Source organism: Carlito syrichta, unplaced genomic scaffold (assembly GCF_000164805.1).
Source record: "Carlito syrichta isolate Samal-C Ts95f unplaced genomic scaffold, Tarsius_syrichta-2.0.1 Scaffold303058, whole genome shotgun sequence".
NCBI lineage: Eukaryota > Metazoa > Chordata > Mammalia > Primates > Tarsiidae > Carlito > Carlito syrichta.
In genome coordinates, this window is record NW_007247154.1 from 362,696 (window position 1) to 389,483 (window position 26,788).

Genomic DNA, 26,788 nt, shown 5'->3' on the forward strand with positions numbered 1-26,788 from the left:
CAACCTTTAAGCTATCAAAAATTTAAAAAGATACAAAAGGACACTACATAATGATAAAAGTTTCAATCCAACAACAAGAAATATCCATTCTAAACATATAAGCGCCCAACACTGGAGCACCAACATTTATAAAGCTACTACTAAATAAATTTTAAAAAGATATTGACTCTCACATTATAACAGCAGGGGACTTGAATACCCCACTAACAGCCCTAGATAGATCATTGAGGCAAAAAAATCAACAAGGAGATCCAGGACCTAAACTTGACACTTGAACAAATGGACTTGAACAAATGGACAAATAATCTGTAGATACCTACAGATTATTCCACCCAACAACCACAGAATATACATTCTACTCATCACCACATGGCATATACTCCAAGATCGATCATATTCTTGTCCATAAATCAAGCATAAACAAATTCCATAAGGTTGAAATATTGCCATGCACCTTCTCAGACCACAGTGGAATAAAAATACATATCAACACCAACAAAATTTCCACAAAGCCCACAAAGACATGGACACTAAACAGCATGATGCTGAACAACTACTGGGTCAACACTGAAATCAAAACAGAAATTAAAAGATTCCTGGAAACAAATGAAAATGAAGAAACATCTTACCAAAACCTCTGGGATGCCATGAAAATAGTTCTAAGAGGGGACTTTATATTTCTATGAGCACATATAAAGAAAATGGAAAGATCACAAGTTGGGAGCCTAACAAATCACCTAAGGGAGCTAGAAAGAAAAGACCACTGAGACTCTAACTTTAACAGAAGAATCCAAATCACCAAATTAAGAGCCCAAATACAGGACATAGAAGACAAAAACATCTTAAAAAACATCAACAAAACAGAAAGCTGGTTCTTTGAAAGAATTAACAAGATTGATGGAACCCTAGCCAGAATGACCAAGAAAAAGAGAGAAAAAGCCCAAATAAACACAGTCAGAAATATAAAATATCACATCACAACTGACTTCTGAAGAAATAAAAAAGATTATTAGAGATTACTATGTACATCTATATGGATACAAACTTGATAACCTAAATGAAATGGAGGACTTTCTGACATCACACAACCTCCCCAGGTTGAAACAAGAAGACATTGAGACACTAAATAGATCAATAACAACCCAAGAAATTGACTCTGTCATACAAAAACTACCTACAAAAAAAAAAAGCCCTGGACCAGATGACTTTCCAACAGAATTCTACAAAACGTACAAGGAGGAACTTATACCAATCCTATTGAAAGTATTCCAGGCAATTGAAAAAGATGGAATTCTTCCCAAATCATTTTATGAAGCTAACATCACACTGACACCCAAACTTGGTAAGGGTCCAACAACAACAACAAAAGAACTACAGGTCAATATCCCTTATGAACAGAGATACAGAAACCCTCAACAAGATTCTAGCAAATCAGATCCAAAAACACATCTCAAAAATTATCCACTATGACCAAGGATGCACAGCTTCATGCCCAGGATGCACGGCTGGTTCAGCTTTCACAAGACCATAAATGTAATTAAATACATCAACAGATGTAAAAACAAGAACCACATGATTATATCATTAGATGCAGAAAAAGTTTTTAATAAAATCCAGCATCCTGCCGGGCTTGGTGGCTCAGCCTGTAATCCCGTGCCTTTGGGAGGCTGAGGTGAGTGGATTGCCTGAGCCCATGGGTTCAAGATCCACCTGGGAAACTTGGTGAGACCTCATCTCTGTAATAAATCAAAATGAGCCAGCGTGGTAGTTGTCGCCTGTAGTTCCAGCTACTTGGAAGGCTGAGGTGGAAGGATCGCCGGAGCCCAGCAGGTCGAGGCTGTGGTGGCCGGGAGCGGCCACTGCACTCCAGTCTGGACGACAGAGTGAGACTCCAACTCAAAAAAAAAAAAAAAATCCAGCATCCTTCTTGATAAAAATCCTCACACTCTTAAGTATAGAAGGAACAGTCCTCAAAATAGTAAGTGCCATCTATTATAAATCCATAGCTAACATATTGATAAATGGACAGAAACTGGAAACATTTCCCCTGAAAACTGGACCAAGACAAGGCTGCCCATTCTCACCCCTCTTGTTCAACATTGTGTTGGAAGTCCTGGCTTGGGCAACTAGACAAGGGAAGGAAATCAGGAGTATCCAAATAGGGAAAGAGGAAGTCAAGTTACCCCTTTTTGCTGATGATATGATCCTATACCTTGAAAATCCAAAAGAATCTGTCAAAAACTTGATTGCACTGATAAAGGACTTTGACAAAGTCTCAAGGTACAAAACAAATGTGCAAAAGACAGTTGTATTCTTATGCACCAACATGTGGGTAGAGAACCAAATAAAAAGCATGATCCCATTCACAATAGCCGCAAAAGAAAAAAAAAGAAAGAAAGAAATACCTCGGCATCTTCCTAACCAGAGAAGTGAAAACCCTTTACAGTGAGAACTACAAAACACTGCTCAAAGAAATCCAAGAAGACACAAACAAATGGAAAAATATTCCATGCTCATGGATAGGAAGAATTAACATTGTTAAGATGTCCATCCTACCAAAGGCAATCTACGGATTCAACACAATACCCATTAAATTGCCAACATCATTCTTCTCAGACCTGGAAATGACAATACAGAAATTCGCATGGAAACATAAACGACCACGAATAGCCAAAACAATCCTTAGCAAAAGAAACAAAGCAGGAGGTATCACACTTCAGACTTCAAACTTTACTATAAGGCTACAGTAATCCAAACAGCCTGATATTGGCACAAGAATAAGCATATAGACCAATGGAACAGGATAGATATTCTAGAAGCAAAACCTCAATTTCCCAATCAACTCATCTTTGACAAAGCCTCCAACAACAACCACTAGGGAGAGGAGAATCGATTCAGTAAATGGTGCTGGGAAAACTGGCTGATCACAAGCAGAAGATTGAAACAGGACCCCTACCTATCACCATACACAAAAATTAACTCTAAATGGATCAAAGACCTAAATGTAAAACCTTAAACTATAAGAATCTTAGAAAATGCAAGAGACACCCTTATGGAATTGGAACCGGCAATCAATTTCTGATCAAAATCCTAAGCGCCCGTACCATAAGAAATAAGATAAGCAAGTGGGACCTCATCAAACTGACGAGCTTCTGCACAGCAAAAGAAACCATCAAGAGAGCAAGGAGACAGCTCACAGAATGGGAAAAATTATTTGCTAGCTGTATATCTGACAAAGGCCTAGCATCTAGGATCTATAAGGAACTCAAATGCACTGAAAGGAAAAAAAACAAACAGCCCCATTAAAAAGTGGGCAAAAGACATGAATAGGCACTTCTCAAAAGAAGATATAAGAGCAGCCAACAGACACATGAAAAAGTGTTCAACCTCACTAATCATCAGAGAAATGCAAAACAAAACTACATTGAGATACCACCTAACCCCAGTAAGAATGGCCATCATTAATAAAACAAACAACAATAGATGCTGGAGAGGATGCGGAAAAAAGGAATGCTTCTACACTGCTGGTGGGAATGCAAGCTCGTGCAACCTCTTTGGTAGACAGTGTGGTGATTTCTCAAAGAACTAGAAACTGACCTTCCATATGACCCAGTAATCCCCTTATTGGGAATGTACCCAGAGAAACTCAAATCATGCTACAAAAAAGATACCTGCACACGCATGTTTGTTGCAGCTCTGTTCACAATAGCAAAAATATGGAATCAATCATACTGCCCATTGAAGCTGGACTGTAGTACATATACACAATGGAATATTATGCAGCCATAAAGAAGGACAAGTATATGGACTTGGCAGCAACTTAGATGGCTTTAGAGTCGATCATACTCAGTGATCTATCACAGAAACAAAGAACAGAGAACCATATGTTCTCACTCATAAGAGGCCCTTGAACAATTATCATATACTATAAGAAAGGGATTGGCAGTCGTGGGAAACTGCCAGTGGAAGGGGGGTGGGATTGGCAGTTGAAGGAAACTGCCAGGAGAGAGGGGGCACACCTCATCAACAAGGGTACCTGCATAACGAACATTTGTATACCTAACCCTGAATTGTACCCCACATCTTTAAAATAATAATAATAATAATAATAATAATAGAGTCAAGAAATACAACTAGATACAAGGTAAATATACAAAAACCAATAATATTTCTATATTCAAAATGAAAAAAATGCTTTTTAAGCAGCATAAGAAAAACAAATTTTCAGGACTAAATCTATCAAAAGATGTCAAAACTTTTATGTACCAAGGCTATAAACTGTTTTGGAGAAAAAAAATTATGAAACTCCATGAAAGGACAAAAGCCTAAAATGGAGTTACTTTGGCCATTTTGGACAGGTGGCTCGGCGTTGGCTCATACTTTTGTAGTGAATAATGTCTTACTTTGTAATAGGCTCTGTTACCTCACTTGCTCTGAGGTAAACTTGATTAACTCCTCTGTCTAGAGTCACTAATGAGTAAAACTGTAACCTACCCCCAGTAACTGGCACTAAGATTTTATGATTAACGTCTTTGCTCCAGGGATGTGTTTCTAGCTCTCAGCCCAGTCCTCCTGCTTACTTGACAAACCATCTGGTCTCCGAGATGAAAGAAACAGAGAGTCGTGATAATCTTCAGCTCTCCTGCAATCTCTCCCAATAACGATTTTTTTTTAACCCTAGCCCTCCTGCTGTCTCACCCTTAAACAGGTATCTTTTGGCTCCCTAAGTCCAAGGACCTTTGAAAATGTTTGTTCCTTAAGACTTTGTTTTCCAGACATTGGCCCAATCTCTCTACATAATCGATTACCTAAAACTCAGGCTGCTTCTGTCCTAAGCAGCTAATCACCATGGCAACGACAACCCCCTCCCACTATCACTTTCCACAAGAATGCTTTTTGTAAATCAATCAATTCCCATTCTTAGCCTCCTGGAAAAGGAATTTTATAAAAGTTCCCAGTCTCAAATATTCGATACCTTTCCTTTAAGCATCTGGGCCCCCCTCTCCTCTACTTGGAGAAGTGGATATACTATCTTTCCGATCTACTCTTTCTAAATAAACTTTTTTTTTTTTTTTTGAGTTGGAGTCTCACTCTGTTGCCCAGGCTGGAGTGCAGTGGCCACTCCCGGCCACTGCAGCCTCGACCTGCTGGGCTCCGGCGATCCTTCCGCCTCAGCCTTCCAAGTAGCTGGAACTACAGGCGCGCGCTACCACGCCCGGCTGATTTTTTGATTTATTGTAGAGATGAGGTCTCGCCAAGTTGCCCAGGTGGGTCTCAAATCCACAGGCTCAGGCAATCCACTCACTTCAGCCTCCCAAAGCACTGGAATTACAGGCTGAGCCACCGAGCCCGGCCATAAACTTTTTTTTTTTAACCTACTCTTTGTGCAATTCTTTTCAGATCCATGGCACCAGCTCAGTTCGCTGATCCAACACTCTAAGTAAATGGGAGATTGTACCCTGAACATGGAGTGGAAGAACCGATATTGTAAAGATCTCAATTCTTCCCAAATAGATGTATAGATTCAACATACTCCCAATCAAATTCCCAATATTTTCCCTGTAAGTTGAAAATATAATTCTAAAGTTTATATGAACATGCGAAAGACCTAAAATAGACATTTGGTTGGTTGTGTGAGGTGAGGCATGCCAAGAACAGAATGTAGCCAGGCTCAGCAGCGCCTTACCCTGTAGTCTCAGCTACTCAGGTGAGGCAGGAAGACCCCATGAGTCCAGGAGTTTGAGGCTGTAGGGCTCTAGTGCACTATGATGATGGTCAACATAGAGAACTCATCTCGAAAAAAAAAGTAAAGAAAGAACAGAATGTGTCTAACTTTTCTTAACTAACTCTGAGCACCAAGATCTATAGTCCAGTTCTTCAAACTCAGGCGTTGATTATGAATAAAATTACCTAAGCATGTTCTTATACTTGATTCTGAAGTATTATGATAGAATGAAAATTGTATACCGTCAACTACATACTTAAGGAAGTGTACACATGCATCCACCACAATTGACATACATTCTATTCTCATGTTCATTCAACTTTTTTTCATGCTAAGACATAAATTACAAATTAAAATCTTTTTTTTTTTTTTTTTTTTTTTGAGTTCAAGTCTCACTCTGTCACCCAGACTGGAATGCAGGGCATGCTGCCAGCCACCGCAGCCTCGACCTGCTGGGCACCGGCGATCCTTCCACCTCAGCCTCCCAAGTAGCCGGGACTACAGGTGCACATTACCACGCCTGGCTTGTTTTTGTTTTATTGTAGAGATGAGGTCTCGCCAAGTTGCCCGGGTGGTTCTCAAACCCATGGGCTCAGGCAATCCACTCACCTCAGCCTCCCAAAGTACTGGGATTACAGGCTGAGCCACCGATCCCAGCCTAAATTAAACTCTTAGCCTGCTATGGTTTAAGACCCTTTTTAGATTCTTCTCCTCTTCCTTCTCTTTCCTTTTTATATATACAACTATATGAAAAATTTTCAAGCATACACAAAGGTAGAGAAGATAATGTAATAAACTCCCATAGACAACTTTCCCAGTTTAGACAATACTGAACAATTGTCAGTATTTGTCAACCTTATTTCATCCATTCTTTTTCCTGAAATAACACTTTTCATAATGTTTCTCTTACAAAAGTATATATGTCTAACACATAAGGAAATTTTTTACATAACCTTAATTCTAGTGCCAAGCCTATCATCATCAACAGGTTTCCCTTATTACCATCTAAAACCCAGTCAATATACCAATCTTCCTGGTTGTCTAAAAAAACAGTTAGGTCATTCAAATTGAATCCTAAACATAATCTCCATGTTACATTGGTTATATTTCTTAACTCTATTTTACTCCTTTTATGCTATTTCCTTATTGAAGAAACTGAGCATTTGCCCTTTGGGATTTCCAACATTTCTCATGGTGTGATTTAACTTGGCGAGACCTCATCTCTACAATAAAACAAAACATAATTATTATTGCTATTATTATTATTTTGAGTCAGAATCTCACTCTGTTGCCCAGGCTGAAGTGCAGTGGCATGTTCCTGGTTACCACATCCTCGACCTGCTGGGCTCAGGAGATTCTTCTGCCTCAGCCCTCTTAGTAGCTGAAGCTACAGATGCGTGCTCCCATGCCTGACTAATTTTTTTATTTATTCCAGAGACAAGATCTTGCCAAGTTGCCCAAGTTCTTGAGCCCCTGGGCTCAGGTAATCCCTCGCCTCTGCCTTCCAAAGTGCTGGGTATAGGCACGAACCACTGTGCTCGGCTTATTTTGTGTTTAATAGCTATTCTTTAAAGAAAGTTTCTCAATTTGGGTGTTTGTGGTGTTACCACATGATTTGACTCAACTTGTGCATTTTTGCTACAATGACACAGATGTGGTGCTGTGTTCTTAGTGTATCACATTACAAAGAGCACAATAGTGTTTTGTCCCATTACTGGTCTTATTAACTCTAGTTGCTTGGTTAAAGTTGTGTCTGACAGTTTTCTTCATTGCAAATTCACTGTTTTTCCTTTGTAGTTAATGAGTGGTTTGTGAGGAGATTCTCTGAGATTATTTATAAGATATTATAAGATGTTCACCCACTAGTTTCAGCATTCACTGATGATTCAACAAAATGAATTAGACTATACTGATTGCCTGGTTATATCATTTCTTCTTCATTTATCAATTAGCATTCTAAAGGAAGAGCTTCCTTTTCTTCATATATTTATTTTTTGTTTTTTTTTTTGTTTGTTTTTTTTTTGAGTTGCAATCTCACTCTGTCACCCAGGCTGGAGTGCAATGGCATGCTCATGGCCACCACAGCCTCTATCTGCTGAGCTTAAGCAATCCTTTTGACTCAGCCTTCCAAGTAGCTGGAACTACAGACGCACAACACCACAACCAGCTAATTTTGTGATTCATTGTAGAGACGAGGTCTTACCAAGTTGCCCAGACTAGTCACGAACCCCTGGGCTCAGGCAATCCTCTCACCTCGGCCTCCCAAAGTGCTGGGATTACAGGCTGAGGCACTGCGTCTGGTCTATTTTTCCCTTTTAAATATGTTTTTTATCGGCATGCATTCATGAGATTCTATTTTATTCCATGGGTTATATAATCTATTGCGATCATTATTTATTTTAATGCTGGGATATTGCATGTTTGGCCAACGGGGGGCCTTCAAGTTGGCTCCTGTGTACCTGTTACAAGTCCCATCATTTGTTAAGTGCTTCACTTTCTGATAGATAAAGACATTCAAGTTTTCCTTGTACTTTGCCTGCTCCTGCTCTGAACTCTCTTGCTCTAGAACTTCATTCTCTGAGGAAATGTGTCCTTTAAGTGGAGAACGGCATTTAGAGAGAAAATTCTGAGTGAGCTAACTCCCGTTGCAGAATCGTTGATACTAGGATCTTTCTTTAGACAGGGCTAGGCACACACACACACACACACACACCTATACCCATACCTATCCTCACCCTTGCCCACAACCCTGAGTTCACACTGATTCCCCCAATTCTAGCTGAACTCCACAGCATGTATTCAAGCTTCCTTCCTCCTGTCCCTTCTCTGGCCATGAGATACCTGAACCCCAGGATTCTCCCTATTGTAAATAGCCCTATCCAGACTCCATGACTCAGCCTGTAATCCCAGCACTTTGGGAGGCTGGGGAAAGTGGATTGCCTGAGCCTGTGGGTTCGAGACCAGCCTAGGCAACTTGGCGAGACCTCGTCTCAATAAATCAAAAATTAGCCGGGCATGGTAGCGCGTGCCTGTAGTTCTGGGTAGTTGGAAGGCCGAGGCGGAAGGATCGCTGGAACCCAGCAGGTGGACGCTGGGGTGGTCATGAGCACACCACTGCACTCCAGCCTGGGCAATGGAGTGAGACTCCAACTTGAAAGAAAGAAAAGGGGGGGGAGACAGAAAGAGAGAGAGAGAGAGAGAGAGAGAGAGAGAGAGAGAGAGAGAGAGAAAGAAAGAAGAAAGGAAAGGAAAGGAAAGAAAAGAAAAGAAAAGAAAAGAAAAGAAAAGAAAGAAAATAGCCCTTTGCTCATTCCTCCTACACATCATTGGACAGGAGGATTGTGTGCAGATGTTGGACCATCCTTCTGTAATGAATCAGGAGAGATCAGGGGCTGTTTATGCTCATTTTAGAAGACAGAGGCACACGTGCTAATAAACCCCTTTTCTTATCAGTCTGATTTTGAACCTCACCCAGTTGCACCTGGCCCCCCAGGCTAACAGCTGGACAGGCCACCGACCCTGGAACCGAGTACACTCTGTGAACTCATGTGTAAAGGAACAAAAATCCCCGATCAAAGGTGGACACGCAGGAATGCTGGCACACTGTTGACAGGACACTTGGACAGGCCTGGCTAAGATGAGAAGGAGGTCAGAAGTCAGGGTTGAGGTCACAGTACTCCACAGCAGAGCTGGTGTCAGGCCAAATTATGAAACAGGCAACATCTATCATAGAGCTGCTTCAGTCCCTTCCTCCAAATGTCCCTCTCCCAGGTGACAAAGTAGGATTCTTGGGAGTGGGACGGAAGGCTGTGGAATTTTGAGAACATGAATAAAATGGGCCAGGATACCAAGTGTCAAAGAGTCTACATTTTTTTTTTTTTTTGGAGGAGTTGGAATCTCACTCTGTCGCCCAGGTTGGAGGGCAGTGGCATGCTCACGACCACCACAGCCTCGACCTCCTGGGCTCAGGCCATTCTTCTGCCTCAGCCTTCCAAGTAGCTGGAACCACAGGTGCATGCCCGGCTAATTTTTTTTATTTGTTGTAGATTGAGGTCTCACCGAGTTGCCCAGGCTGGTCTCAAACTCCTGGATTCAGGTAATCCTCTCTCTTTTGCCTCCCAAAGTGCTGGGATTACAGGTGTGAGCCATCGAGCTTGGCCTGGATTTTAAAAGAAGGCAAGCTTCTGGGGTGGAGGAATTTGTTCTAAGTTGGTTTACTCCCAGATCTGAATCTGGAAATTGCCATCCCAGTGCAAAGCAGGAACACCGTGTTGGTTTAAGTGGTATAAGGTGAATATAGGAGCAATGAAAACCACAGACAAGAGGCGATCATGCCTGGTTCTCACTGGCTGAAGACACTGCTAGCACTTGAGTGGTTTGGTCATTCACTTCCATACATTAAGACTTTCAGGGTTGGACAGTGAATTAGGCAAGTCACTTAAGCGCTCAGCGTCTCAGTTTTCCCACCTAGAAAATGGGGCTCATAAAACCTACTTCATAGAGTTATTTGAGATCTAAATTATTAATAGTAACTAAAGTAAATCACATAGTACAGTATCCAGCACATGCTTTCTCTCCTTCCGATTTTTGCCTGTGTCTTGACCAATACTTTCCCCCCAGGTCCTATGTGCATTTCTCCTGAATTCAGCCGCCTAGTTCTTGGTTTATCAAAGTCCTGCAAGGATGCTGCTGACTACTAGATCTTAGACAACCTATCAATAGATTGGGAACAGAGCCAACAGATCCTGGCAACATTTTTATTTACAGACCAGTAAGCTGTGCCCTCCCTTTACTCCCATTCTTGAAGAGTTTGATGGGGTATTATTACATGCAATCTGTGGAATCATAAAATGGGCATGAAATTGGAGCCAGAGACTCCTGGGTTTAAATCTTAGGCAACTTAGAAGTTGCATCATACCGGAAAAGTTACTTATCTATTCTTGGGCCCTGTTTTCTCATTAGAAATAGGAATACGAATGTCTGCCTTGTCATTATGGAAATTACTCATCTTGCTGCTGAAGTGCTGGCCCTGTCTGGCTCGCAGCAGTCACCAAGAGATGCTCATGACAACTGTCATTATTACAGAACACGTAGCATGGACTACATCCCAAATACCACTCAGTGAATTACTAAAGTGACTCTGGGAGACTTATGTATGGCTCTCTCCATTGCTATTGGATTCTTCAGCCAAAACACACCCTGAGAGGCCATCTAGCACACCAATCTCAGTTTACAGATAGGAAAATTGAGCACGCCAGAGAACATAACTGGTAGGCTTCCCAGCACTGTAGGCTTCCCAGCACGGCAGGCGGACTCAAGAGCCCAAGCTGTCTTCATAATCCTGTGATACTGTTTCTTGAAAAGTATCATTCATATTTCTTCCAAGATTATCGAAGGATTGTACTTCCCAATTAATCTTTCATCAAGAGAAGTCAATTCTCAATATCTCCAAGTGGGCCCGTGAGAGGTGGCTTGGTTAAGCTGAGCAGAGTCCAGTGTTCCTGGTGCCAAAATAAACAGCTGGCTGGTCCTTCTACTGTCCCCAGAGCAAACTCTCTTGTTTAATGTCCTCACTCCCCATGGAAAGAGAAGATCAAAGTCCACCAGGTTTCTCAGCTACTCCAAGTAGACCTTTCATCCATACAGATTTGCAAACAATTGGTGTCAACTGTTGATTTCTACCATTGCATGATCTTACCCTTTTAGCTGTTCTAAATATTCCTTATAGATAGGCTTTTTTTTTTTTAATTGGAGTCTCACTCAGTCGCCCAGACCAGAGTGCAGTGGCCGCTCCTGGCCACCGCAGCCTCGACCTGCTGGGCTCCGGCGATCCTTCCGCCTCAGCCTTCCAAGTAGCTGGAACTACAGGCATACGCTTCCATGTCTGGCTCATTTTTGATTTATTGTAGAGATGAGGTCTTGCCAAGTTGCCCAGGCGGGTCTCGAAACCGCGGGCTCAGGCAATCCACTCACCTCAGCCTCCCAAAGGCGCGGGATTACAGGCTGAGTCATGGAGCCCAGCTATAGACAGGCCTTTTATATGCTATTTGAAACTTGTCTGCATGTGTAATTTACCAAGACTTACCAGTCTTGCTGGTAGCATATGCCTAAAAACAGATCATCTAACCTCTATCCCCAACCTTCTACCACTCAGGGAAAAGCAGTGTGAGGTCGCAGAAGAATCACTAAACTGGAGCTATGCATTCACTAAAATTTTATGTAAAGGGATGTGTGTGTACACGCACATGTATGCACATGTATATGTCACTGGGGTGAGCGTTCCTGGCTCATTAATCCTCAAATAGGCCCATTAGTACTCCAAATATATTGAAATGTTAAACATTAATTATTTTCTCTGACTTTCTTCCCAAGTTCTTAAAATTGGAAGGAAACAGAGGTAGGCACCTGAGAGCTCTCCCCCAGTACCAAGCAAAAGCCTCCATTGGACAAAGGTCTTCAGCCCCGATTCAGGTCTTTGTCACTCAGGACTGCTAGGTTGCTCTCCTGGTAAGAGAACTCGGTGGCTGAACCCCAAGACCATCAGGGACAACAGTCTCTAAGGCTTTGGACAACAAAGCCTGAAGACTTTGCAGCAGGTGGAACTCCAGGGAAAAGTCTTCCAGAAGTCCCAGCATAAAGGACAGGCATGCCCATGGCTTCCTGGGAGCTGCCTACAGGGAGATAACATAGATCAGATGTGAAAATGCCATTTCCAGAAGGCAGTGAGGCCCTCGCCCCCAGAAACTCCTTGGCAGGGAGCTCCTGAGCCATAAGCTCTACTGATTACCCCTCTAGGACTGAATTTTAGGCTGGGGAGAGGGTCTACTCTCACATCCTTCTGCTGGGTTCTTCAGTCCTAGCAGCCAAATTAGTTGGCAGAGTCAATGTGGTAGCTCACTGGATAGATAAGGAGCTTGAGATAGGAACTAAGAAAGAGTTGGGGGTAGTTTCCGAGAGGCTTACTTTGGAGCCATCATTTCCTTAGGCAAGACCAACATTCCTCTAACCCCAGCTTCTCAAAGCTAAAGATGTCCAGTTTTTCTGAGTTGTAACCTGGGTTTCTGACCTTTTTCAGGTAGATTCCCAGGTCTGTTCATCAGAAGATACAGTGTAAGGGGAGGCATGCATGAAAGTTAAGATTACTGGATTTGGGAGAAAGATGCCTGGATTGAAATTGAGCAGGAAAAGCTACTGAAAGGACTTTGTTGCCTATCACTGACAGAATAAGTTGGATTAGACCAGCCCTCTCTCATAAATGAGTATTAAATTAGCCAAACATATTAAACAAACAAGTCGCAATTCCTGAGACGGGAGAGACAAATGAAGTGAGCCTTACAATCTCATTCACTTTCTGCCTTGAAGCACTTTTCAGAACACAGTACAAGGATAGGTACACCAAGCAGGGCATGATAGTCTCACTGTGTCAAGAGAACAGAGATCAGAGTTAGGGGAGAATGAAGAAACAAGCATTTATAGGACACAGTACTGAAGAGGAGGGAGGTATGCAGATAAAGATATCCTAAAATTTGCATAAAGTCCTCTAGAATTTTGTACTATATATTAAGCTATGTATGCGAATAGTGTGATTCCATGGAACCAAGAACAGAGCAGCTACTGGAGAAAAAATGAACTGAACATCTTTTAGAGATTTCTGGAGCTGGGAGAGATTTGGGATCAGACCCAGTGGCAGTGGAAAGGCTTCACTGATCACATATGGCATTCAGAAAAGAACCGAGAAAGGCCATTCATTAGGAGTAAAACCAAATTCATCCCAGAGTAAAGATTACTCCACTTCCACCATAACAAAGCCTACACATACAATTTGAAAGAACCAAACTGATCTCAAAATATATTAACTTGCCGGAAAAAAAAACAAAACTTATACTTTTTAAAAATTTTTATTTATTTATTTATTTTTGGGTTGGAGTCTCACTCTGTCACCCAGACTGGAGTCCAGTGGCTGCTCCTGGTTATGTTTTTTTTTTAATAGGAGTCTCTGTTGCCCAGGTTGGAATGCAGTGGCAAGCTCATGGCCACTACAGTCTTGATCTGCTGGGCTCAAGCAATCCTGCCTCAGCCTTCCAAGTAGCTGGAACCATAGGCATGCACTACCACATCCAGCTAATTTTTTAATTTATTGTAGAGATGAGGTCTTGTCAAGTTGCCCAGGCTAATCTTGAAACCCTGGACTCAGGCAATCTTCTCACCTCCACCTCCCAAAGTGCTAGGGTTACAGGCATGAGCCGCTACACCCAGATTTTATGCTCTTTTAAAGAGGCAGGAGAATTTAGACACTCAACAACATAATAATCACACTTCTAGTAACCAATACAAAATTACCAGACATGCAAAAATTCAGGAAAATGTAGCCCGTGAGCAGAAAGAACATTAGTCTTTAGGAACAGATTTGGATAAAATATAGATAATGAAATGAACAAAGGAAGATGTTAAATATTTAAAGGAATATATGAACAAGACAAGTGAAAAAATGGAAAGTATACCATAAAACCAAAAGCACAGTCTAGTGTGAAAAAATACAATATGTAAAATACAAAAATCTACTAAATAAACTTGCCAGAATTTAGACACTGAAAAAGAAAAGATCAGGGAACCTGAATACTGGGTGATAGAAACTATCTAGACTGAAGCACAGAGAGGAAAAAGCTGGGGCACATGGGGGGGGGGTGGCGTGGAGAGGGAAGCAGGTCTCTGTGAGCTGTGGGGTAATATCAAGTGTGTAAGCATATACTTAACTAGAATCCCAAAAGAGGCAGAAAATAGTATGTGAAGAAATAATGACCAAAAGATCTCCAGGGTTGATAAAAACTATAAACTCACAGATTTAAAAGTTCAACAAACTGAAACCATGAAATCCAAAGGACACCCACACACATCATAATCCAGTTGCTGAAAACCAATGATAAAGAGACAAAAAAGCATTTAAAGTAACCAGAGGGAAAACAGAGACATTGCATACAAAGAGAATTAAAGATAAGAAAAACTTCTTATCTGAAACAATGCTAGCCAGAAGGCAATGGAAGAGCATCACTAAAGTGTTGTAAAATGAAAACTATCAGCCTAAAATTGTAATTCTAGACAAAATATCCTTCAAAAATACAGACAAAATCAAAGCATTTTCAGATTAATGAAAGCTGAGGGAATTGGTTTTCAGAAGACTTGAATTACAAAAAGAAAAAAAGATTAAGGGAATTTTTTCAGGCTGAAGACAAATGATCCAGACAGAAATTTTGAACTACTCCAAAATATGGGAAGACGGTAGCAGTGGTGGCACCATATCTTTTTTTTTTTAAATTCCTCTGAATCCTCACATTTAAAAAAAGACAGCATACCTAGGTAGAAAAACAAACAAACAAACAATATTTGCAATAATACTAGGTAAGAATGGATCTTCATGAACACCAAAACAAAAAAACATGGGGAGCAAATCATCAAAACCTACAAGACGTACATGGTGTTGGGATCTGTGCAGAGAAAATAAAAGAAGAAAAACAGCAGCACTTGAAAGATGTAGGAGCAGGAGATCCCGATATCGCAAATAAATATATTTGCAGTTTGAGAACAGCAGATGAAATTGGGAGGCTTTGCCTTCTAGCCTTCTACAATACTGGAGGGCCTCACAGTACAAAAGACTAAAGGGTATAGAGTAATATGGAGCCGGAGACACTGCTGGCAGAGAAATAAAAATTAAGCAGGCAAGGAAGACAATAACGAAGGTCTAGACCAAAGTGAATGAAGGAATACAAATCAAGAAACCCTAGTTAGCTACTAAGCAAGCAAGCTTGTTTTTGAGACAAGGTCTCACTCACCTTGCTGCCCAGGCTGGAGTGCCGTTGTGTGATCACAGCTCACCACAGCCTCAACCCCTGGGCTTAAGTGATCTTGCCTCACCGTCGCAAGTAGTTAGAACTGCAGGCATGTGCCACCATGCCTAGCTAATTTTTTATTTCCTGTAGATCAAGCCTTGCTATGTTGCCCAAGCCAAATTCCTGGCTTTAAGTAATCCTCCCATCTCAGCCTCCTCAAGTGCCAGGAATACAGGCATGAGTCACTGTGCTTGGCCACTTCCATGTTTTTAATATGTCACAAAACAACAGAAGAGAGAACTTTGTGAAGTTAAAAAAAAATTTTCTCGAAAGCAGCCTTATGCGAAAAGTTCAGGAAACCTAATTTCACCTAAAATGGAGCAATAGAAAATATCAAGATTAAATCCCTTACAAAGTTATTATAAGAAAAAATAGAACAAAGAGCAAAATAACATCTCTAAAGACAATGAAAGTATGCCAGCAAGATGTTCCCACCTACACAAAAGTAGGCCGAGGGCCAGAAATGGTGAAGATGTGAGTAAATATTAAAAACTTTATTTCCAATTTCAAAATGTATTGAAAAGATATTTGACTGTAAAAAATTTTTTAAATGTATTGTGAGGTCTCTAACCTATTTAAAAGTAAAATGTGTGGCAATACGAACACAAGAACGACAGGGGAATCAGTGGAGTACTTCAGCCAACTTGTATTTATAGAACATCACTATGCCCAACAATTACAGAACTCATATCTTTTCCAAGTTAACATGGAACATCCACCAACATAGACTGTATGCTGGCCATAAAAAAACTCAATATATTTAAAAGGATTGCAATTATATCCCTTTTAAATTCCCCCAAAGTCAGAGACTGTATTCTAACCAGAAGGGAATTAAATTCGAAATCAATTTTAAAATAAAAAGTATACCTGGAAAATCATCAGCCGGGCTCGGTGGCTCAGCCTGAAATCCCGCATCTTTGGGAGGCTGAGGTGAGTGGATTGCCTGAGCCCATGGGTTTGAGACCCGCCTGGGCAGCGAGACCTCATCTCTACAATAAATCAAAAAATCAGCCGGGCATGATAGCGCGCGCCTGTAATTCCGGCTACTCGGAAGGCTGAGGCGGAAGGATCGCCGGAGCCCAGCAGGTCGAGGCTGCGGTGGCCGGGAGCGGCCACTGCACTCCAGTCTGGGCGACCGAGTGAGACTCCAACTCAAAAAAAAAAAGGAAGATCATCAAATATGAAAAATGTAAAAAAAAAAAAACCACCTCCTTAATAATCAAATAAGAAATCTTTGAAAAAAATAGTTTTAAAATTCTGCATGATAATGAAAATTCCACATACTAAGATGTGTAGCATGTAGAGGATGTCGGCAAGATGAACTAGAATTACCAGGCACTTGTTACCCCAATAATAAGAAACCGAAACAACAGATAAACAGCTATACTTCTACTAGAATGAGTGAAGACTACTCTGGAGAGCACCAAGAGGATGGTGAAGTTTTTGTGGCGTAGAGAAGCCCAGGAGAGTGCCATGAGAGGAAAGAGGTCCATTCTGCCTCTGCTGTTACCATCTCCCATGCTGAAATTAGCACACAGACAAGAGGGATTTCTTCTTATGTGAAAAAGGTAAGCTGGAAATCCCCAGTAGTCCCCATTGCTGACACAAACACCTGTAATCAAATCTGGTTTGAAGAGTAAACAGGAGTTTATACAGCTTCATTGTCTCAGAGTAGGAGCCTACCTTGAGCGCATCCCAACTCTGGCTTAATGCCATCTTGAAACAAGACCCACTAGGGGGTCTGCCCTTGGGGCCAGTAGCAACCGCCTTTCTCCATCCCTGAGGTCCCACCATCATTCAACCATGTTCACAAATATGCCTACAGCACTACCACCCCAGCCTCCCAGAGCCTAGACTAGATGGAATGACTGAAACCCTGGTGTTCAAACCCATGTGGCATTCCCCCCCCAACCTAGAAAACAGAAGAATCTGCAAAGTGGTGTATCTCCCTCACTCACATGCACTTATGCCACACAGCCAACATGCCCAAGCCCAGCCTGATAGGCAACTCTGCAAAGACCCTAACACCCAAGACAGGCTGCCACAGAGCCACCTGGTCCCACTGTACCTGCACATGCAGGCTAAAACAGACCACCACAAGGCCAAACAGCTTCACCATGTTTACACTCAGCTTAAAAGCTGGTCTGGTGGCAGTCTTGCCTCTCCAGACAGACCACCACAGGTTCATTTGGCATTATTGTGTTTGTGTGTGCCCACGCCCAGTCCAACAACTGATCTGGCAGTGGCACTGGTTCCCCAAACGGACATTCGCACCCATGAACATCTGAGAACAGCTTGATAGCCAGCCTGCCAGTGGCTACCGCCTCCTTGAAGAATCTGGCAAACTATCTATTGGCCCTTTTCACCTGTGCACAGCTAGTCAGACAACCAGGCTGGTGCCTCTGTCCCCAGTAAAACCCGCCATCACAAACTCTTGTAGACTAGACCACTGAGACAATTACCAACCTCACTGAGGATAGCAACTAAAGAAACTGCACAAAGACCACACTACAGAGTACACCCAGAACCAAAGCCGATGCATCGTACCCAATTGACAGCCTGGGACCTGCCTACAGAAAAAGGTCTCTCCATAAAATTGAAAAAAGTGACTATCCTACCAGATGCATAGGTATCAATGTAAAATCACAAGAAATGTGAAAATGCAAAAATACATGCCATTACCAAAGGAACACAATAAATCTCCAGTAAGAGATCTAAAAGAAAAAGACATTCACTAAATTCCTGAACAGAAATTTAAGAATAATTATCTTTTTTTTTTTTTGAGTTGGAGTCTCACTCTGTCATCCAGGATGGAGTGCAGTGGCACGCTCACAGCCATCCAGTGTGGAACTCAGGGCTCTGGCATTCCTTCCGCCTCAGCTTTCTAAATAGCTGCAACTACAGGCGCATGCTACCACATCTGGCTAATTTTTGATTTACTGTAGAGACAAGGTCTCCCCAAGTGGCCCGGACTAGTCTGGAACCCGTGGGCTGAGGCAATCCACTCGCTTCAGCCTTCCAAAGTGCTGGGATTACAGGTTGAGCCACCGAGCCCGGTCAAGAATACTTATCTTAAGGAAACTAAGCAAGATACAGAGAACACAGATAAGCAATTCGATGAATTCTGGAAAAAAATTCATGATCTGAATGAAAAATTAAACACAGAGATAGATATCATTAAAAAGAACCAAATAAATATATTAAAACTGAAAAATTCAATGAATGAAATAAAAAATATATACTTGAGAACACTATCAAAAGACCAAATCAAACAGAAGAAAGAAGTTCTGAACTCAAAGACAGTTCTACTGAAATAACCTAGAGGGGGAAAAAGGAGGGAAAAATTAAAAAGAATGAAAAAAGCTTACAGAACCTAAGGGACATCATTAAGCAAACAAATATTATCATTATAGGAACACCAAATGAGAAGAGATGAAGAAAGTCACTAAAACCTATTAAATGAAATAACAGCTAAAAACTGCCCAAGTATTGGGAGAGATATGAACATCCAGATTCAGGAAGCCTAAAGATTCTGAATGAGAGTCAACCTAAAAAAAACTTCTCTGAGTCACATTATAAGCAAACTGTCAAAAGTCAAAGAAAAACTGGGCATGGTGGCTTATTCCTGTAATCCAACACTTTGAGAGGTTGAGACAGGAGGATTGCTTGAGCCCAGGAATTCAAGGCTACAGTGAACTATGGTCACAATGCTGCATTCCATCCTGGATGACAGAGTGAGACCTCATCTCTTAAAAAAAAAAAAAGATCAAAGACAGAGAGAATTCTAAAAGTTGCAAGAGAAAAGCTTCATGTCACGTATAAGGTAATTCTTGTTAAACTATCAGCAGATTTCTCAACAGAAACCAACAGACCCCCAGAGAACGGGATGATATATTCAAAGTGCTGAAAGAGAAGAAAAACTGCCAGTCGATAAGATGATGTCTAGCAAAGCAATTCCTCAGAAAATAAGAACAAAGTCTTTCCTAAATAAGCAAAAGTTGAGAAAATTCATCACCAATAGATAGATCTTATAAGAAATGTGCAAGAGAGTGCTACAATAGGAAACAAAAGGGCAATAATTGCTATCATGAAAACACATTAAAGTACAACACTCATCAGTAAAGGAAAATTTATAAATCAAACTAAGAATATCTCAGTGATGCAATGTGTTATATAAAACTCTGTCTTTTTTTTTTTTAAACATATTTTTTATTTAAGAACTCTGTCTTCTAGTATGAAGGTTTAAAGTCAAAATGGCCAACAACAACAATAACTATAATTAGTGGCTGAGGAACACATAGTAGATAAAGAAATATATTAAGGCAACAAGAAAATAAATTGTGGAAAAGGGGGGAGAAAAAAATCGAGAATATTTTTATACAACCAAAGTTAAGATGCTATTAGCTTAAAATAGTCTATTATAATTATAAGACTCTTCATGTTAGCCCCCATGGTAAACACAAAGAAATTACAGCAGATACCTAAGTGACAAAGAGAAGAAACAAAGTTTAGAACAAAAAAACCCCCACCAAATCACAGAAATAAACAATAAGGGAGGAGGAAAGGAATGAAGGAGCTACAAAACTACCAGAAAACAGTTAACAAAATGGCAGAAGTAAGTTATTATCTGTTGATCGTAAACTTAACTGTAAATGGATTACATTCTTAAATTAAATGATATAGAGTGGCTGAATAAAAAAGATAACATCAGCCGGGCTCGGTGGCTCAGCCTGTAATACCGTGCCTTTGGGAGGCTGAGGTGAGTGGATGGCCTGAGCCCGTGGGTTCGAGACCCGCCTGTGCAATTTAGCGAGACCTCATCTCTACAATAAATTTTTTAAAAATTAGCCGGGCGTGGTAGTGCGCGCTTGTAGTTCTAGTTCCTAGGAAGGCTGAGGCGGAAGGATCGCCGGAGCCCAGCAGGTCGAGGCTGCGGTGGCCGGGAGCGGCCACTGCACTCCAGTCTCCGTGACTGAGTGAGACTCTACTTCAAAAAAATAAAATAAAATAACATCAACTATGTGTTGTCTACAAGAGACTCACTGCACTATTAAGAAAAACAAAGACTAAAATTAAAGGGATGGAAAAAAAAAAACTCCACACAAGTGGAAACAAAAAGCAATCAGTAGTAGCCATACTTATATCAGATAAAATTGGCTTTAAGTGAAAAACTTAAAATAAGGCAAGAAGGTCATCATATAATAACAAAGGGTTCAATTCCACAAGAGGATATAACAGTTGTAAATAAATGTACACCCAACACTGGGCATCCAAATATGTAAAACAAATATTATTAGACCTAAAGGGAGAGAGAGACTGCAATACAATAAAGTAGGGAACTTCAACACTCAATTTTCAACAATGAACGAATCATCTTGACAAAAATATCAGCAAACATACACTGACCTTTAATTGCACCATAGACCAATGGCCCTAACAGATATTTACAGAACATTCTATCCAACAGCTGCAGAATATGCATTCTTCTCAACTGCACATGTAACATTCTCCAGGACAGATCACATGTTAGGCCACAAAACAAGTCTCAACAAATTTAAGAATTTAGAGCTCATATCAAATATCTTTTCTGACCACAATAGCATCAAACTGAAAATCAATAACAAGAAAAACTTCAGAAACTTTACAAATACATGGAAATTAAACAAGTCCCTATAAACCAATGAAGAAATTGGTTTTAGGTCAATGAATAAATTAAAAAGGAAGTTTAAAATTTCTTTGAGACAAATGAGAATGGAAACACATCTTACTCAAGCCTACGGGACACAGCAAAATCAGTTATAAGAGGAAAGTTTATAGTAACATACACTTGGATCAAGGAAGAAAAACAATTTCTAATAAGCAGTCTAACAGTGTGCCTTAAGGAACTGTAAAAACAAAGCCCAAAATTGGTAGAAAGAAGGAAGTAATAAAGTTTGGGATGGAAATAAATAAAATAGAGACAACACAATTTCAAAAGATCAACAAAATGGAGATTTGGTCTTTTTGCAAAGATAAGTAAAATCAACAAACCTTTAGTTAGACTAAGAAAATATGAAAGAATACTCAAATGAATAAAATCAGAAATGAAAAAGGAGATATTATCACTAATACCACAGAAATACAAAAGATCATAAGAGACTATTGTGAACAACTATATGCCAACAAATTTGATAACATAGAAGAAATGAATAAATCACTGCACACATGCAACACACCAAGATTAAATTATGAAGAAATAGAAAATCTGAATAGACCAGAATGAGTGGGAAAATGGAATGAGTAATAAAAAGTCTTTCATCAAAGAAAAGCCGAGGACTTGATGGCTTTACTGCTGAATTCTACTAAACATTTAAAGAACTAATACCAATTATCTTCAAACTATTCCACAAAATTAAAGAGGAGAGTATTCTTCCAAACTCATTTTACAAGGCCAGCATTACCCTAATTCCAAAACCAGACAAGAATACAACAAGAGGAAAGTATAGGCCAATATCGCTGATGAACACAGATGCAAAAATTCTCAACAAGATACTAGCAAACAGAATACAATAGCACATTAAAAAGATCATACACTATGATCCAGTGAGATTCACCCCAAGAATGTAAGAGTAGTTTAACATATGCAAATCAATAAATGTGATACGCCACATTAACAGAAAGACCAAAAAATAAAAAATAAAGCAAGAGAGAGAGAGAGAGATCATTTGAATAGACACAGAAAAAAACATTTGATAAAATTCAACATCACGGGCAACCCTCTTGGGTCTCCTCCCACTGTGGGAGCTTTTCTGTCTTCTCAATAAATCCTGCTTTAAAAAAAAAAATTCAACATCACTTCATGATAAAAATTCTCAACCAATTAGGTATAGAAGGAATATACCTCAATTACAATAAAGGACATGTTTGACAAACCCCTAGCTAATATGCAGAACAGGGAAAAGCGGAAACCTTTTCCTCTAAGATAAAGAACAGGACAAGAATGCTCACTTTCACCACTTCTGTTCAACATCTTATTGGAAGTCCTAGCCAGAACAATTAGGCAAGGGGAAAAAATAAAAAGCATGCAAAAGGAGAAAGTCAAATTATCCCTGTTAGCAGATGACTAGTCTTATACAAAGACAACCCTAAAAAAAATTAATTTAAAAAACTGCTAGAACTAATAAACACATGTAGTAAAGTTGCAGAATACAAAATCAACCTACAAAAACCAGTAACATTTTTATATACCAATAGTGAACTATCTCAAAATGAAATCAAGAAAAAATTCCATCTTCAATAGCTGCCAAAAAAGATACTTAGGAATAAACTTGACCAAGGAGGTGAAAGATTTCTACACTGAAAAATATAAAACTTTGATTAAGGATATTGAATAGAGAGTAAATAAAAGATATTTCATGTTCATGGCTTAGAATAATTAATATTATAAAAATGGCCATACTACTCAAAGTGAGCTAGAGATTTAATGCAATCCTTATCAGAATGACATTATTCACAGAAATGAAAAGACAACTTTAAAATTTATATGGACCCACGAAAGACCTTGAATAGCCAAAGCAATCCTGAACAAAATGGACAAACTGGAGGCATCACACTACTTAACTTCAAAATAATCTACATGGCGAGATCTTGTCTCTACGATAAATCAAAAAAATTAGCTGGATGTGGTGGTGCATGCCTGTAGTTCCAGCTAGTTGGAAGGCTGAGGTGGAAGTATTACCTGAGCCTAGCAAGTCAAGGCTGTGGTGTCCATGAGCGTGCACCACTGCACTCCAGCCTGTGTGACAGATTGAGACTCCAGCTGAAATCATCGTCAACATCATCTACAAAGCTATGGCAAACAAATCAGCATGGTACTAGCAAAAAAGTAGACACATAGACCAATGGAACAGAATAGGGAGGCCAGAAATCAATTCATGCACTTATAGGCAACCCATTTTCAACAAAGTTGTCAAAAACACACTCTGTGGAGCCAGAGGGTTCAAGACCAGCCCAGGCAACTTGGAGAGACCTCATCTCTACAATAAATCAAAAATTAGCTGGGCATGGTAGTGTGCACTTGTAGTTCTGGCTACTTGGAAGGCTAAGATGGAAGGATCACTGGAACCCAGCAGGTCAATGCTGGAGTGGCCGTGAGCGTGCATGCCACTGCACTCCAGCCTGGGCAACAGAGTGAGACTCCAAATCAAAATAAATAAATAAATAAATTAAATAAAATTTAAAAATAATAAAAATGAAAAGATTTAAAAAAACACACACTGTGGAAAAGGCAGTCTGTTTAATAAGTGATGTTCAGAAAATTTTATAACCACATGCAGAGGAATGAGACTAGACCCCTACCTCTCACCATATAATAAATTGACCAAAAATAAAGACTTACATGTAAGACCTGAAACTATGAAACTACAAGAAGTCACAGAGAAAATCTTCACAACATAGGGCAGGGCAAAGATTTTGGAAACGAGACCTCAAAAGTATAGGCAGCAAAAGCAAAAATAGACACATGGGATTACATCCAACTAAAAATATTTTGCATAGCAAATGAAACTATTAATTGAATGAAGGGATAACCTACAGAATGGGAGAAAATATTTGCAAATTCTAACTCTACATCTGACAAGAGGTTAATATCCAGAATATATAAGGAACTTTAACTTAACAGCAGAAAAACAATTTGATTTTTAAAAATGAGCAAAGACCTTAATAGACATTTCTCAAAAAAAGACAAGCAAATTGCCAAGTATATTAAAATATGCTCAACATCACAAATCAATGAAGAATTATAAATCAAAACCACTGAAATACCGCTTCACCCTGGTTATAATAACTATCACTAAAAAGACAAAAGAAATATGTTGGCTATAATGTGGAAAGAAAGGAACTTGTATAGGGAACTATACACTGTTGGTGGGACTGTAAGCTGTAAAACCATTATGAAAAACAGTATGGAGATTTTGCAAAAAGTTAAAAATAGAATTACCATAAGATTCAGCAATCTCACTACTAGGTATATCTCATTTCCAAAGAAAATGAGATCAGTATGTCTAAGAGATATATGCACTTCCATGTTTATTATAGCACTATTCACAATTGCCAAGGCTATTATTACTTTAGTATAATTTAATATATATGTTATATATATGTGTGTGCAATATATATATACTTGACTAAAGTATAGGCGGTATATATATATATGCAGTACATATATATACATATGTACATATGTATGTATATGTATATATATATTACAATATTATTCATCAATAAATAGGAATGAAATCATGTCATTTGTGATAACAAGGATAAACCTGGAGGACATCATTTTATGTTTAATAAACCAAACATAGAAAGACCATTATAGCATGATCTTACTCATATGTGGAATCTTTAAAAACAATTGATATTTTGGAAGCAGAGAGTTACTACAGACTGAAGAGGGGACAATGGAGGGAAATATGGGTAGAGGTTGGTCAACAAGTACAAAGTTGCAGTTAGGAGACGTAGATTTTGATGTGCAGTAGGGTAATGATAGTTAACAGTATAACAGCATATACTGCAATACTACAAAATAGAAGAAGGACTTTTGAAAGTTCTCACTACAAAGAAATGATAACTTCATGAGGTAATACATACACTAGCTACCTTGATTGTAAGACAGGAGTTTGGCAGGACATATTTCTTAGGTTAAACAACAAGTTTACTTTTTCTAGACCAGTGACTAAGCCCATTTCTCTAGACAGGTAAATGGCCTGGTTTTCTGAGCTGCCAAAGAGAAAAACAGGATGTGGCTGAGAACCATTTGGAACTAGCTAGAACCGAGATGGCAACTAATTGCCCACTACCTGACTTTGCCCCTCATTATACCCTTGTTATAATGCATTAACATGCTAAATAGCACACCTTCCAGCCCCATGACAGTTTTGACTCTGATGATTTATAGTAACAAACTGGGCAGAATCCCAGTTCTCAGAAATCTCCACCTCTTTCCCAAGAAACCCAAGACTATTCCACATCTTGTTTAGCATATAATCAAGATATAGCTATAAAAAGAAAACCTCAACAATATATAGCTGCTGTTCTTCCTTTAGACCAGCTCCAGCTGCTCTGTCTAGGAAGTAGCCTGCTCTCTGTCAGTTCAATAAACTTGCTTTCATTTTCCAACTGAACCCCCAGCAATGTATAGGGGCTGCCCTACCTACAAAGTAGCCTTCTTTCTGTTCTGCTTTTCTTTAACTGACTTTTACTTTACTTTGTCAGCTCGCTCTTAAATTCTTTCCTACATGAAGTAAGAACCCACTTGGCCTCTGGGGCAAGACCCCAACTTTGGGGTCCCACATCCTGAGTCATCTTCCTGGTAACCCAGATGGGATGAAGGGAGACCTCCACCCAGACTGCACAGCATCACTGGGACCTGACAGATGGTGGGTTTCTCTTTGTTAAGTCCAGTTCCTGTGCTTCATTTGGGATGAAGGAAGACCTCCACCTGGACTGCATAGCATCACTGGGACCTGATGGACAGGTGGGCCTCCCTTTGCTAAATCTGGTTACTGTGCTTCAAATGGGTGCGGCCTTCTTTTTGAGTTGTGGCATTGGTGGGTTTCCAGCATTGGTGGGTTACAATTTTTGCCTTAGCTATTTGGGAAATTGTTTCTGTTCTATGTAGGGCAGGACACTTCCCCTGATGATTCTGGGTTCCTTGTTTTGAGAGGTCTCTTGTTCTGATTCTGGGATGCCACTGTCAAGGTATCCTGACTCTGGGACACCAGGGTCAAAGTGTCCAATGATCCCAAGTTGGACTGGTATTCACTGTTGGCTGCCTCCCAAGTGCTCTGGGGTTTTCAGTATTTGGAGAAGGGATTCTTGTTGGCTGATACCCAGATAGTACAGATTGGTTAGTATTTAGCTGACACCTACGTGGTCTGGGTTGCTCGGTGTTCAGCTTTCCCCTCTCTTTTGCCTTTGCACCCAGTCATCTATTTGTTTTCTATCTCTTTTTCGAACCCACAATCACGTTCGTATTTTCTGCACTTTCTTGTGGGAAAGAGAATCTCTCATCTACTCTTTAGACAGGCAAACCAGATTATTTCCAAATTGGATTGCGCTTTGTCGTTAGTGCTCCTTGTCCTGCAAGCCCAAGTTCAACTTTTGCAATTGTTGAATTGTAATCTAAAATTTGAAAGTA